At 33.4% G+C, this 13,231-nt stretch overlaps 1 protein-coding gene across 1 annotated transcript in view; it reads left to right on the forward strand.

Annotated features, from left to right (window-relative positions):
- LOC133644679 (cyanocobalamin reductase / alkylcobalamin dealkylase-like) overlaps positions 1 to 7,490 on the forward strand; it is a 45,355-nt gene extending 37,865 nt beyond the window's left edge. Inside the window, exon 7 of the mRNA XM_062039364.1 lies at positions 7,354 to 7,490. The gene's annotated coding sequence lies outside the window, so the exon portion shown is untranslated. The remainder of the gene's footprint in view (positions 1 to 7,353) is intronic.
- Positions 7,491 to 13,231: the final 5,741 nt, after the last annotated feature.

The following is a 13,231-nucleotide window of genomic DNA, read 5'->3' on the forward strand; positions in this document are numbered from 1 at the left end:
TGTGGATGTTAAGTATAAATGGAATATGACCTCTTTCCTTAGTATTAATTGATTTTATACCTTTTGCTTAAAAAATGTTTTTGTTGTATTTATCTACAATGACAAAATAGGAATATATTTATCCAAATATGTATTTAATAAAATAAATTATACATATTTGAAAATGCAAAACATTGACAATTTAAAATGTTTGTTTGTCATTAGGGTTGTCCGATAATATCGGCCTGCCGATAAATGCGCTAAAATGTAATATCGGTAATTATCGTATCGGTTTTTTATTATCTGTATCGTTGTTTTTGTTTTGTTTTTTGTTTGTTTTTTTAATTAAATCAACATAAAAAACACAAGATACACTTACAATTAGTGCACCAACCCAAAAAACCTCCCTCCCCCCATTTCTTTCTGTTATCAATATTCTGGTTCCTACATTATATATCAATATATATCAATACAGTCTGCAAGGGATACAGTCCGTAAGCACACATGATTGTGCGTGCTGCTGGTCCACTAATAGTACTAACCTTTAACAGTTAATTTTACTCATTTTCATTAATTACTAGTTTCTATGTAACTGTTTTTATATTGTTTTACTTTCTTTTTTATTCAAGAAAATGTTTTTAATTTAGTTATCTTATTTTATTATTTTTTTAAAAAAGTACCTTATCTTCACCATACATGGTTGTCCAAATTAGGCATAATAATGTGTTAATTCCACGACTGCATATATTGGTTGATATCGGTTTCGGTAATTAAAGAGTTGGACAATATCGGAATATCGGATATCGGCAAAAAGCCATTATCGGACATCCCTATTTGTCCTTATATTTATTATATTATTTATTATTATCTTTTGCAATATATTTATTATTGAATGCGTTAGTATATTAATTTATTAGATTAAATTATCTGATTCATTTAAAAAAAAAGTAATTATATAATTTGTTTTGTTGTGTTTTCTTAGCATATTTTACATCATCAATCATCATACTAATAATAAACATATTTTATTATTCGCCATAATATTTACAGTTTGTTATAAATATTTGATGAAAAAAATGTAATAGGAGACTGAAAAAGAGCCATATAATTGTGACTGACAGGTTATTTTTCCTGGGTGAACCTGCGTTCAGCTGGCATAGGCTCCAGCTGCAACATGGTAAAGTGCACATTGATGCTGTGACAATTGTTGATACAAGACAGTAATAATATCAGACCTAAATTGCAAATGGTATCACGTGCAATAGAGGGGCGGGGCTTACTCTCTGTTTTTCACTGTTGAAAGATGAGCTTCTGGCTGCAAAAAGACTCACGTGGCGAGCAGCTGATTTATTGCAGTGCGTTGAAGTATTACATCAAAGCCTACGACTACGCATGAACTGTAAATCTGCCACTTGTAGTACAGTACTACAGTAGATACTCTCCTCCCTCCATGTGCACTTTAGCTCCTATTTGCATAATCCATCTCTGTTTTCCCGCTAATGTATCACACTTCCCTTTAGTCCCTTTTGCCGCAACAACTTCTTCTTCGTTCTTTTAGCGTTTACTTCAATGGAATGATCATTTCTTTGCAATTTGATCAAATCTATATAAAAAAATGTGACACCTGGCTATAACATCTCCAGAAAGGGAGCATGGAAGGATTGAAGTGTGTTCTCGGTCATGATACATGTCTTTTAATGGGGTTCTTCCACACCAAACTCATCCAAGCAGACTTTTAAGGACTTTTCAATTCAAACTTGTCATGTTAAGATAAATAATTTAGGATTTTAGGACGTCTAGTTAGGTCCGCGTACCTTCCGTTCATTCTATTTCAAATTCTTAAATGCAAATAAAATAAAAAAAAATCGGTCAATTTTTTTCTATTTTCATTTCTGAAACAAAAGTTGAAAACATTTTTAATGACACTTTTTTAAAACGACAATAGGACAAAGACTGCTGAACAAATGTGATACTGTTAATGCTAAAAACATGCTAAACGCAAAAGAAAGGCTTAAAATACTGCTTCCGGTTCAATTTGTCATCACACAGATAACCACGTATTTTTGCATTTTGGATGAACATATATTAGAGTTTTGTGTTTATCTGAAAGAATTCAAATCCACTCTTTTTTGTTTGTTTTAAAATCTGCCATGTATAATAAAAATCGAAAAAACGGCCCTAATTTTGTTTTTTCATTTGCGTTTCAGAATTGGAAATATAATGAATGGAAGGTAGCGGGCAGATTTTAAAACAAACAAAAAAGGGTTGATTTTCGTTAAAATATTGCTATAAAATTGGATTTTGCGTTGTTTTCTTTTTATGGATTTTTATTTTTCCAGATAAACACAAAAATCGAATATATGTTCATCCAAAATGCAAAACTGCGTGTTTATATGTGTAATGACAAATTGTACCGGAAACAGTATTTTAGCTTTTCCTTTGCATTTAGCATGTTTTTAGCATAACGCTAACATCTTTGTTTAGCAGGAATTCCTATTGTCGTTTTAAAAAAGTGTCATTAAATAGTTGTCCTACTTTGTGTTTATCTAGAAAAAATCCAAATTCATAAAAGGATCACAGCACAAAATCCAAATTTATGGCAATATTTGAATGAAAATCAACCCTTTTTTGTTTGTTTTAAAATCTGCCATATATTATAAAAATCGAAAAACAGTCCCAATTTTGTTTTTTGATTTGCGTTTCAGAAGTGGATGAACGGAAGGTACACGGACCTAGTTAGTCACAACATTGATGAATATTTTCAATACTTTTGTCCCTGCTGTAGAATGTACACTCTAGCATAATTTATAGTTGTTTTGTCAAAAAAACAACAACCACTGACTCTTAAAACAAAATGACATTGGAGAAACCAGGAAAACAAAAATGCACACCAAATTTAATTGTAAAAAATACAAAATTACAAAAGTAACAAACCAATTGAAATCATAAACAAAAAATGACAAATTGTAAAAACAAGATCATGTAACGTAAATCCACCTTAAAATGCAAACTTACAAAGGTAGAATGCAAAAGTTCAAAAGTAAAACACAACTGTACAAAAGTAAAACACAACTTACAGAAGTTAAATATATACGTACACATGTAAAATATAAGCGTACATCAACAAAATATAGGCATACACTAGTAAAACATAACCTTTCATTAATAAAATATAAGCGTACATTAGTAAAATATAGGCGTACATTAGTAAAATATAAGAATACATTAATAAAATATAAGTGTACATTAGTAAAATATAGGCATACATTAGTAAAATATAAGAATACATTAATAAAATATAAGTGTACATTAGTAAAATATAGGCGTACATTAGTCAAATATAAGCGTACATTAATAAAATATAAGCGTACATAAACAAAATATAGGTGTACATTAGTAAAATATAAGCATACATATTGCATTTGATGTCACGTCCGTTTTTCTTCTTTGCGGCTTAATTCACACGCAGGAAAGAGCTTTCATAGAGTCCCGAAAGAAGTGGTTCATAAAGGTAATAAGGGCAGGAAAAACTAATGTGCGTCAAAGGAAATGGCTCTTAAAAATATATTTTTTATCATCTTGTGGAATACAATCGGACCACGCTTGTGTCTGCAGTGATCACTTTGTAAAATGTTTGTTTGAACATTTGATTTGTTTAAAATACAAGTGTACAAAAGTAAAATACAAGTGCACACGTTAAAGGCAATTGCACACAAATAAACTATAAGTTTACGAAGGTCAAGTATAAGTGTAAACAAGTCAAATATAAGTGTACAAAAGTGAAATGCAAGTTAACGTAAATAAAATACAAGTACACAAGCAAAATACAAGTGGATGAAAGTAAAATAAAGGGTATAGTAAAATTCAAGTTTACAAAGTAAAATAAAAATGGTAAGTTAAATATAATTAAAAACATAGATTATAATACAAGTTTGCAAACGTAAAATGCAAGTTTACAAAATTAATATGTGTGTGAAAATGTCAGGACTAAGTAAATATGTATAATTTAAGTGTACAAATGTATAACATAAGTGTACAAACGTACATTACAAGTTTATAAAAGTAAAACAAGTGTAAAAGGTTAAATGCAAGTTTACAAAGTTTAAGTTTTCAGAAGTAAAATAGAAGTGTTCAGAAGTAAAATATTTTACTTCTGAAAACTTAAACTTAGATTTGACTTGTGTATGCTTAAATATTTAAGCATACACAAGTCAAATCTAAGTGTACAACAATAAATTACAAGTGTACAAAGGTCAAATATAATTGTAAACAAGTAAAATATAAGTGTACCACAGTAAAATACAAGAATACACAAGTAAAATATAAGAACAAAAAAAAAAACAAGTGTATGAGAGTAAAATAAAGAGTAAACATGTAATATATTATTGTACCCAAATAAAAGTTTACAAAACAAAACTAATACATATGTGTGCAAAACTAAAACATACTTGTAAACATTTATAAGTATAAAAATGTATTTGTTTACAAAAGTAAAATACAAGTTTACCAAAGTAAAACAAAGGTAAAATATAAGTTTGCAAAAGTAAAATATGTTTATTTACGCACAAAAGTAAACTTACTTTACAAACATAACATACAATTTATAAAAAGGCACAATACAAGTGTCAAAACATAAAATACAAGTTTACAGATACAAAGACAAGAATAACAAAATAAAATAATATCAAAGTATTGAATTCTCTCACCGCGATAGGCTCCATCTTACCCCTGACCCTAATGAGGACAAGCAGTGTAGAAAATGGATGGATGGAAAAGCAAAATACACAAATGTACACAATTGGAAACATTTACTTGGTAAAATACAAATGTACACTTTTAAATATACATTTACACTGTCAAATACACACTTGCAAAATTAGCTAACAAACATAACACTCAAATGTACTCCTTTTTAAAAACATTAACTAAATTGTAACCCAAAAGGACAAAATACAAAAAATTTAATAAAATATAGGTCTACAAAAGTCCAAAATCTTGACTTTGTAATGTTTTAAATTTTTTTTATTTGTTTCATATTTTGTAAAAAACTATGAAACATCAGACAAACAATCTTAGTTGTGCCGTACTCTCCTGTCATGTGACCTGGAGGAAGAAAAAGTGTTGGTGCTGCTGCGCTTGTCGGGAGTGTCCGCCATCGCCACCAGGTCGCTTGTGAGGGGAAAGGTCAAAGGTCAAAGACTCATCCAGGCCCAGGGGTCTGCAGAGAGGCGCTCGGACCTGGGCCTTCGCTGGACACGTATGAGCGTCAAGTGAGCAAAGATAAATTCATTAGGCTCACGCTGACCTGCTGAGAGGAGCAATTTAGCTTCAAACGCACTTAAGCACCTGTGGGAGGGGAAGGAAATTAGCATTTTAAATAGGGAGCATTTTAGGCCAGGACACTCTGTGTGTGGGTGTGTGTGTGTGACACACACACGAACACGCACACACACACACACACCTGATGGCTGCTTTATGAAGTAACAAAACCTCCATGCATAAACTGAAATCTATTTTGTGCATTTAAGCTATGTGGGAAAACATATTAGCATTGTCTACTCTAAAAGGTGGCAAAGCCAATATGTTGAATATTTAATTATACATCTCATTAACTCATCATTTTACTTTTAAAATATGTCAATGGATCGTTAAAAAAACCGAGCAGAAGCTCCGAGTATTAGTGAAAACTGGTGAAAATCATTAATATCAAATACAAATTTTTTTCTTCAAAAGGTATAAGGAGAGTGCCAGATCTAAGTTTAACAGGGTAAACCTTGTCAAATAATAGGAATCCATGAACCATGAAACCAAAAGAAGGGACACATAAAAACCGATTAAAAATACATTTAAACACAATTCAAACAAATAAACAAATACAAAAAATTCGAACTAAATTAATGATAAGTAATCATGTTTTTTTTAAATAAATTGTCAAAATTCAAGAGCAAATAAAAGTGCAGCTTCACCACTTTAGTCCTAATTTTTGCGCTTAAACTTTTACTTTAGCTACAGGCTTCTTCTGTTTGTTTAATACTGTCATTACTGCCATGAGTGGTGGATAAGTGTATTACAACTTAATACAGATATGTCTTGGCAGCCCTCTAGGGGGCGATCGCGGCCCAACATGTTGATGTCTGAAGTGTTGATACCAACCAAACCTACACCCCGGATTGTAAATAATGTAAATAATTCAATGTATATACTCTGATGAGTATCTTGTGTGATGACTGTATTATGATGTTAGTATATATTTGATAGTATATATCTGTATCATGAATTAATTTAAGTGGACCCCGACTTAAACAAGTTGAAAAACTTATTTGGGTGTTATTATTTAGTGGTCAATTGTACGGAATATGTACTTCAGTGTGCAACCTACTAATAAAAGTTTCAATCAATCAAAAACAGCAAACATTGCACACATGTGGCTCAACACAATTAAACATAAGGCGTAGCTTTATCTCCCTCTGCTGGTCAAATTCAGCGCTACATGTATTGAACCAGTTTTGATCGCCAGGGTTAAACAACACATCCACAAATACAAAAGACATCACAAATTTTCGCGATTTATTAAGATTTTTTGGGGGGTAAATAGTGTCATCTTCTTCTCCTCTACTTCTACTCTCTACTCATATCATAAATATATGTAAAATTACTACATTAGTTTTTTCGCACACACAAAAAAAACATTGAACAATTAATTTCATAATAAAATCATGAAAAAATATTTTTAAAAATTCCGTGAAAATTTCAAATTAATTTTAAGGTTTATTTAGATAAGTATAACAATTGTTTCACATAAAATCAAAATCAAAATTTTCTGTATTGGGGTGCCTTGAAATACAATTCTGTATAGGGCCCCCAATTTAGCCCGGGCGTGTGCACAAAATGTCCATTTTGGTCGTTTATGTTTGCGGTTTTCACTCAGAAAACTGATGTTGTCAGAGGAATTAAATATCCCCCGCCCCTTAAATACATTTGGACAGCATTACATAAGATTCTGATTGTATCAAAAAAGCTGCTTAAAAAAAAAAATCGTAGTTTTTTTCCGACTAATATGCAAACGTTTGCTACATGACCTTCAAAGCAAAATAATAATATTTATATTGCTCAAATATAATTTTTTAAATTACATGCCATGGATGGACAGATGTTTCTCTGACAATAGTCAAATCTTAAAATAATGTTATAAGAATCCGACAATTAAAGTGTGATTTTGGGGGAAAAAATGGTTTTAATTTCTATAAAATTATTTTAAAATATAGACATTTAGTTATAAATATTTATAAATGTTTTCACGTCACATTAATATTGAGATATTCCCGTATTTCAACCATGCAACAGTATTAATACGTGTACTAATATTTTTTCCAGCTCCGTAGCATGTCAAGTGATGCTGGACCAAAAAAGGAGGGGACCTAATACAGACCCATAAACTGGTGAGTGTCTTCAAATAACTCCCAATGTGAGTTAGGGTTGTCCCGATACCAATATTTTAGTACTGGTACCAAAATGTATTTCGATACTTTTCAATACTTTTCTAAATGAAGGGGACCACAAAAAAATTGCATTATTGGCTTTATTTTAACAAAAAAACTTACGGTACATTAAACATATGTTTCTTATTGCAAGTTTGTCCTTAAATAAAATAGTGAACATACAAGACAACTTGTCTTTTAGTAGTAAGTAAACAAACAAAAACTCCTAATTAGTCTGCTGACGTATGCAGTAACATATTGTGTCACTTATCATTCTATTATTTTGTCAACAATCATGGGTACTTTAACTTCAACTTGAAATTATTAAGGACAAGTGGTAGAAAATTAATTATTAATATACTTGTTCATTTACTGTTAATATCTGCTTATTTTCTGTTTCAACATGTTCTATCTACACTTCTGTTCAAATGTAATAATCACTTATTCTTCTGTTGTTTGGATACTAGTTAGTTTTGGGTGATACCACAAATGTAGGTATCAATCTGATACCAAGTAGTTACAGGATCATACATTGGTCATATTCAAAGTCCTCATGTGTCCAGGGACATATTTTCTGAGTTTATAAACATAATATGAATTTTAAAAAAAGGAAAAAAGATTTTGTGACGATAAAAAATATCGATGTATTCATAGTAGTATCGACTAGATACGCTATTGTACTTGGTATCATTACAGTCGATGTTAATTATAGATCCACCCATGGCGTTTGTTTACATTCAGGGGTGCTAGCTTGCTGTTAGCGGTTAGCTATTGTATCCTCCTACGGTGTGTAGTGAAGCATGTTTAGCTATTCCTCGTCCTGCAGGGATAATACTTGTAAGAAACATACTTTATTTGTCGCCATGGAGGCGAGGATTAGTGATTTAGAAGTAGATAAACCACTGCCGACTGCGGATGGACATTAGCCGCTCGCTAGCTAGCCATGTCTTAAAGCACCTCTTCCTGAGGGCGTTTCAGTGTTATAGTTTCACCTTCATCGTTAGTTTTTAGACCAGAATGCGTCCATTCTCCCTTTTCTGTCTACCCACTGTGTCTGCTTGTAGTACTCTGTGATTGTGCGCTGCCGAACATGCTCCTCTGCTCGTAAAACCAGCAACATCACGACGTGACGACGACGCGCCATCGGTACTTTTCAAACAGAGTATAGTACCGTTTTTGATTCATTATTACCGCGATACTATACCGGTACCAGTGTACCGTACAACCGTAATGTGAGTGAATGTCTGGTAGTGCTGATGAGGATAGACGCCATGATGTGGGTGTGCGGATCAACTTGACAAAACAAGTGGTGACATTATAAAACTACTTTTGAAAAAAGGGCTTTCAGAGTTGAAAGTAGTGATTGGCTGCACGTTGAAGTGAGCGTCTGTGAGTTTAGTTTTTTGTTTTTGGTACAAGTACAAAAAGCAATTCACTCCAGCATGCAAATGCGTCTCTGACTGTGCTAAATCCATTAGCGCTTTAGCCTGCAGCCACCAGCAGCAGTTATCTGCTATCATTTGCAGCGATGCCAAAAAGGAGCCTGGTGGTGACAAATTCCACTTTTAGCGCCTCGCCAGGCCTCCTCGTGGCGGAAAAGTGAGACGAGTCGTCCTCTTCTGCTGTTTTCTGTTGCTTGTGCGGCATGAGAGTTACTTGATGCGCCTGAACATCTCATTTACTCTCATTAGAGGGACAGAGGAAGGGAAGCCCTTGTGAGGGAGAGGAGAAAACTTCCCGCCCATCTTCCATCCTGATCGTTTTAGTATCGACGGGCGGCTTTTTAGCTGGCGGCCTGGTTGTCATTCTTGCCAACTCATCCTCCTCCTTTTCTCCCCGCCGACATGTCCGTCTATTTTTGTGGTTTATATCACGGGTTCTGAATCTTTTTGACCTACTCCAATAATAACACCAATGAAACCAAAATAAAGGACGCAAAAATTTTTTTTTTAAATACAATTACAACAAATTAACAAATACAAAAAATTCTAACTAAATTAATAATAAGTGACCATGTTTTTTTAAAATAAATTGTCAACATTTAAGAGCAAATAAAAATGCAGCTTCACCACTTTAGTCATAATTTTTGCGCTTAAACTTTTACTTTAGATCCAGGCTTCTTCTTTTTGTTTAATACTGTCATTACTGCCACGACTGGTGGAAAAGTGTATTACATTTGAGTACAGGTATGTCTTGGCGGCCCTCTAGGGGGCGTTCGCGGCCCTAATGTTAAAAACCACTAGTTTATATCATAGGTCACTTCCTTTTCCCAATATATTAGTTGGATTAATCAGTTCCAGAGTCAAACTGTCGCCATCAAAAGTAACATTTTGACATCCTTAGCTATTGTTTACATTTTAACCGATACTAGTACCGAGTCAATGCTTTAAAAACGGTGCCGGTGCTTAAACGGTGCCCAAACCGGTATTTTAAAAAATTTAAAATATACAGCTTTTTGTAAAAACAAACAAAAAATAATGCCTTTTTATTTTTATGGAATTTTGTGACATTCAAGTTGAACACACTAGTCATTGAAATACCTTGATTACATCAATTAAATAATTACTAAGTCAAATATGCATATATAAGAAATAAAACATAATCAAACAAATACAAAAAATTCTAACTAAATTAATGATAAGTAATCATATTTTTTTAAAAATAAATTGTCAACATTTAAGAGCAAATAAAAATGCAGCTTCACCATTTAGTCATAATTTTTGCGCTTAAACTTTTACCTTAGCTCCAGGCTTCTTCTTTTTGTTTAATACTGTCATTACTGCCACGAGTGGTGGAAAAGTGTATCACAACTGAGTACAGGTATGTCTTGGCAGCCCTCTAGGGGGCGATCGCGGCCCTAATGTTAAAAACCACTGGTTTATATCATAGGTCACTTCCTTTTCCCAAAATATTAGTTGGATTAATCAGTTCCCGAGTCAAACTGTCGCCATCAAAAGTAACATTTTGACATCCTTAGCTATTGTTTACATTTTAACCGATACTAGTACCGAGTCAGTGCTTTAAAAACGGCACCGGTGCTTAAATGGTGCCCAAACCGGTATTTAAAAAAAAGAAAGAAAAACATACAGCTTTTTGTAAAACAAACAAAAAATAATGCCTTTTTATTTTCATGGAATTTTGTGACATTCAAGTTGAACACTAGTCATTGAAATACCTTGATTACATCAATTAAATAATTACTTAGTAAGATATGCATATATAAGAAATAAAACATAATTAAACAAATACAAAAAATTCTAACTAAGTAATGATAAGTAGTCATGTTTTTTTTTTTTTTTAATTGTCAAAATTTAAGAGCAAATAAAAATGCAGCTTCACCACTTTAGTCATAATTTTTGCATTTAAACTTTTACTTTAGCAATCAATCAATCAATCAGTCAATCAGCTCCAGGCTTCTTCTTTTTGTTTAATACTGTCATTACTGCCACGAGTGGTGGAAAAGTGTATTACAACTGAGTACAGGTATGTCTTGGCGGCCCTCTAGGGGGCGATCGCGGCCCTATGGTCAAGAACCACTGGTTTATATCATAGGTCACTTCCTTTTCCCAAAATATTAGTTGGATTAATCAGTTCCCGAGTTAAACTGTCGCCATCAAAAGTAACATTTTGACATCCTTAGCTATTGTTTACATTTTAACCGATACTGGTACCGAGTCAGTGCTTTAAAAACAGTGCCGGTGCTTAAACGGTGCCCAAACCGGTATTTAAAAAAAAGAAAAACACAGTTTTTTGCAAAACACACAAAAAATAATGCCTTTTTAATTTTATGGAATTTTGTTACATTCAAGTTGAACACACACTAGTCATTGAAATTAAGTTAAAGTTAAAGTACCAATGATTGTCACACACACACTAGGTGTGGTGAAATTAACCTCTGCATTTGACCCATCCCCTTGTTCACCCCCTGGGAGGTGAGCAGTGAGCAGCAGCGGTGGCCGCGCCCGGGAATCATTTTGGTGATTTAACCCCCAATTCCAACCCTTGATGCTGAGTGCCAAGCAGGGAGGTAACGGCTCCCATTTTTATAGTCTTTGGTATGACTCGGCCAGGGTTTGAACTCACGACCTACCGATCTCAGGGCGGACACTCTAACCACAAGGGCACTCAGCAATAGCTTGATTACATCAATTTAATAATTTTCTAAGTCAAATATTCACATATAAGAAATAAAATCTACAATAAATTGTCATAATTATTGCATAAATACAGAAAATAAAGAAGGTGCAAAAATCAACATACTTGAGTTATAATGTTTGATGCTCGTAATTCCGGGTAAATATAACCCCACTCAGAAAGGGGGGCTCACGGAGGATGACGTCATCCCCCCTCAATCTATGCCCTCCTTCCCCCAAAAATGGAAAAACGTTTTTAAGGAATCCGGAAGCGGAAGTCGATCCACGTCATATCCACCCCCTTAAACCACACCCCCCTCATACCGGAAATCTTTAAAAAACATTTTTTTTAAGGAAACCGGAACGGGAACTTGGTAAAGCTTCCTCCTTTCTGTCCAATACCACATTGAAGTGGTTGGTTTTGGCATCTTATTTGTCCAGCTTCCATACTCCTTTTTATACACTTTACAAGAAACTCCGTGGCTTGCGAGCATGTTTGCGCTAGCTTACGGAGACTCTTATTTTGTTAGCGCAGGCAGGATGGAGCAGCGCTTTTATTGTGAAGACAGGAACAGTCTTTAGGCGTTTGACGGCAGGTACGGTTGAAATAAAGAGTGTTTCTCGCCTTCCCGACGGTCTTTTTTTCCTTCACACTGAGCATCATTTCACAAGATCCTCGGGGGCCTTGAATGTCAATCAAGTGACAAAAGTGACGTCATCGTGAAGATTTATGATCGGTAATTTTTTTGTCTATTTTTTCAATGCCTGACTGATCGAGGTAATGGGCACCCCTGAGTTAAAGACACAACAAGACCTCATTAAGGCTACTTCACAAGTGTGTGTGTGCTCTTGTATTTCTACCCTTCTTGAGACATGAAGAAGGAAAAGTATCTTCCATATGAGGAGGTGTGAACAAGTGATGACATAAATCATGGTCCCAATACGGAAAACCATTGCATCAAATAGAGAATGTCTCATTTGCACCGCTGGTGGTGAAATCTATCAACATTAGGGTGGTCCCAAACAGGAAGGATTTTTCAAACTGACTGTGTCGCTTTTAAAAGTGCTCCCCCTCTGGTCAACATATGACATAACAAGTGTGTGTAAGACATTGAAATGCGCCCCCTTTGGCCAATATGTATTTACAAAAAAATATATATATTTATATAGAGACATACTGTAATAACTTGAAGTAAATAATGAAGATTAAAAAACAATTACAAACAAAACAAAAAAACACAACTAAAAGCAGTCTTTTTCTCACAATGTTTCGACTTTTTTCTTATAAAATTTGGAACAATTTCTCACATTCTTTCGGTTTCTGTAATATTTTCTTGTAAAATGATTACTTTTTTATGTAAAATTATGACTTTTTACTGCAAAATGGTGACATTTGTCGTATAAAATTCAAACTTTTACCACAATATTGCCAATTTTTTGTTGCTCTTGTAAAATAGTGACATTTTTTGAGTAAAATTATGACTTTTGTCATTATTTTGCCAAGTAAAATTCCGATTATTATTAGGGATGTCCGATAATATCGGCCTGCCGATATTATCGGCCGATAAATGCGTTAAAATGTAATATCGGAAATTATCGGTATCGTTTTTGTTATTATCTGTATCGTATTTTTTTTGTTTT

Source organism: Entelurus aequoreus, linkage group LG27 (genome assembly GCF_033978785.1).
Source record: "Entelurus aequoreus isolate RoL-2023_Sb linkage group LG27, RoL_Eaeq_v1.1, whole genome shotgun sequence".
In the NCBI taxonomy this organism is placed as follows: Eukaryota; Metazoa; Chordata; class Actinopteri; order Syngnathiformes; family Syngnathidae; genus Entelurus; species Entelurus aequoreus.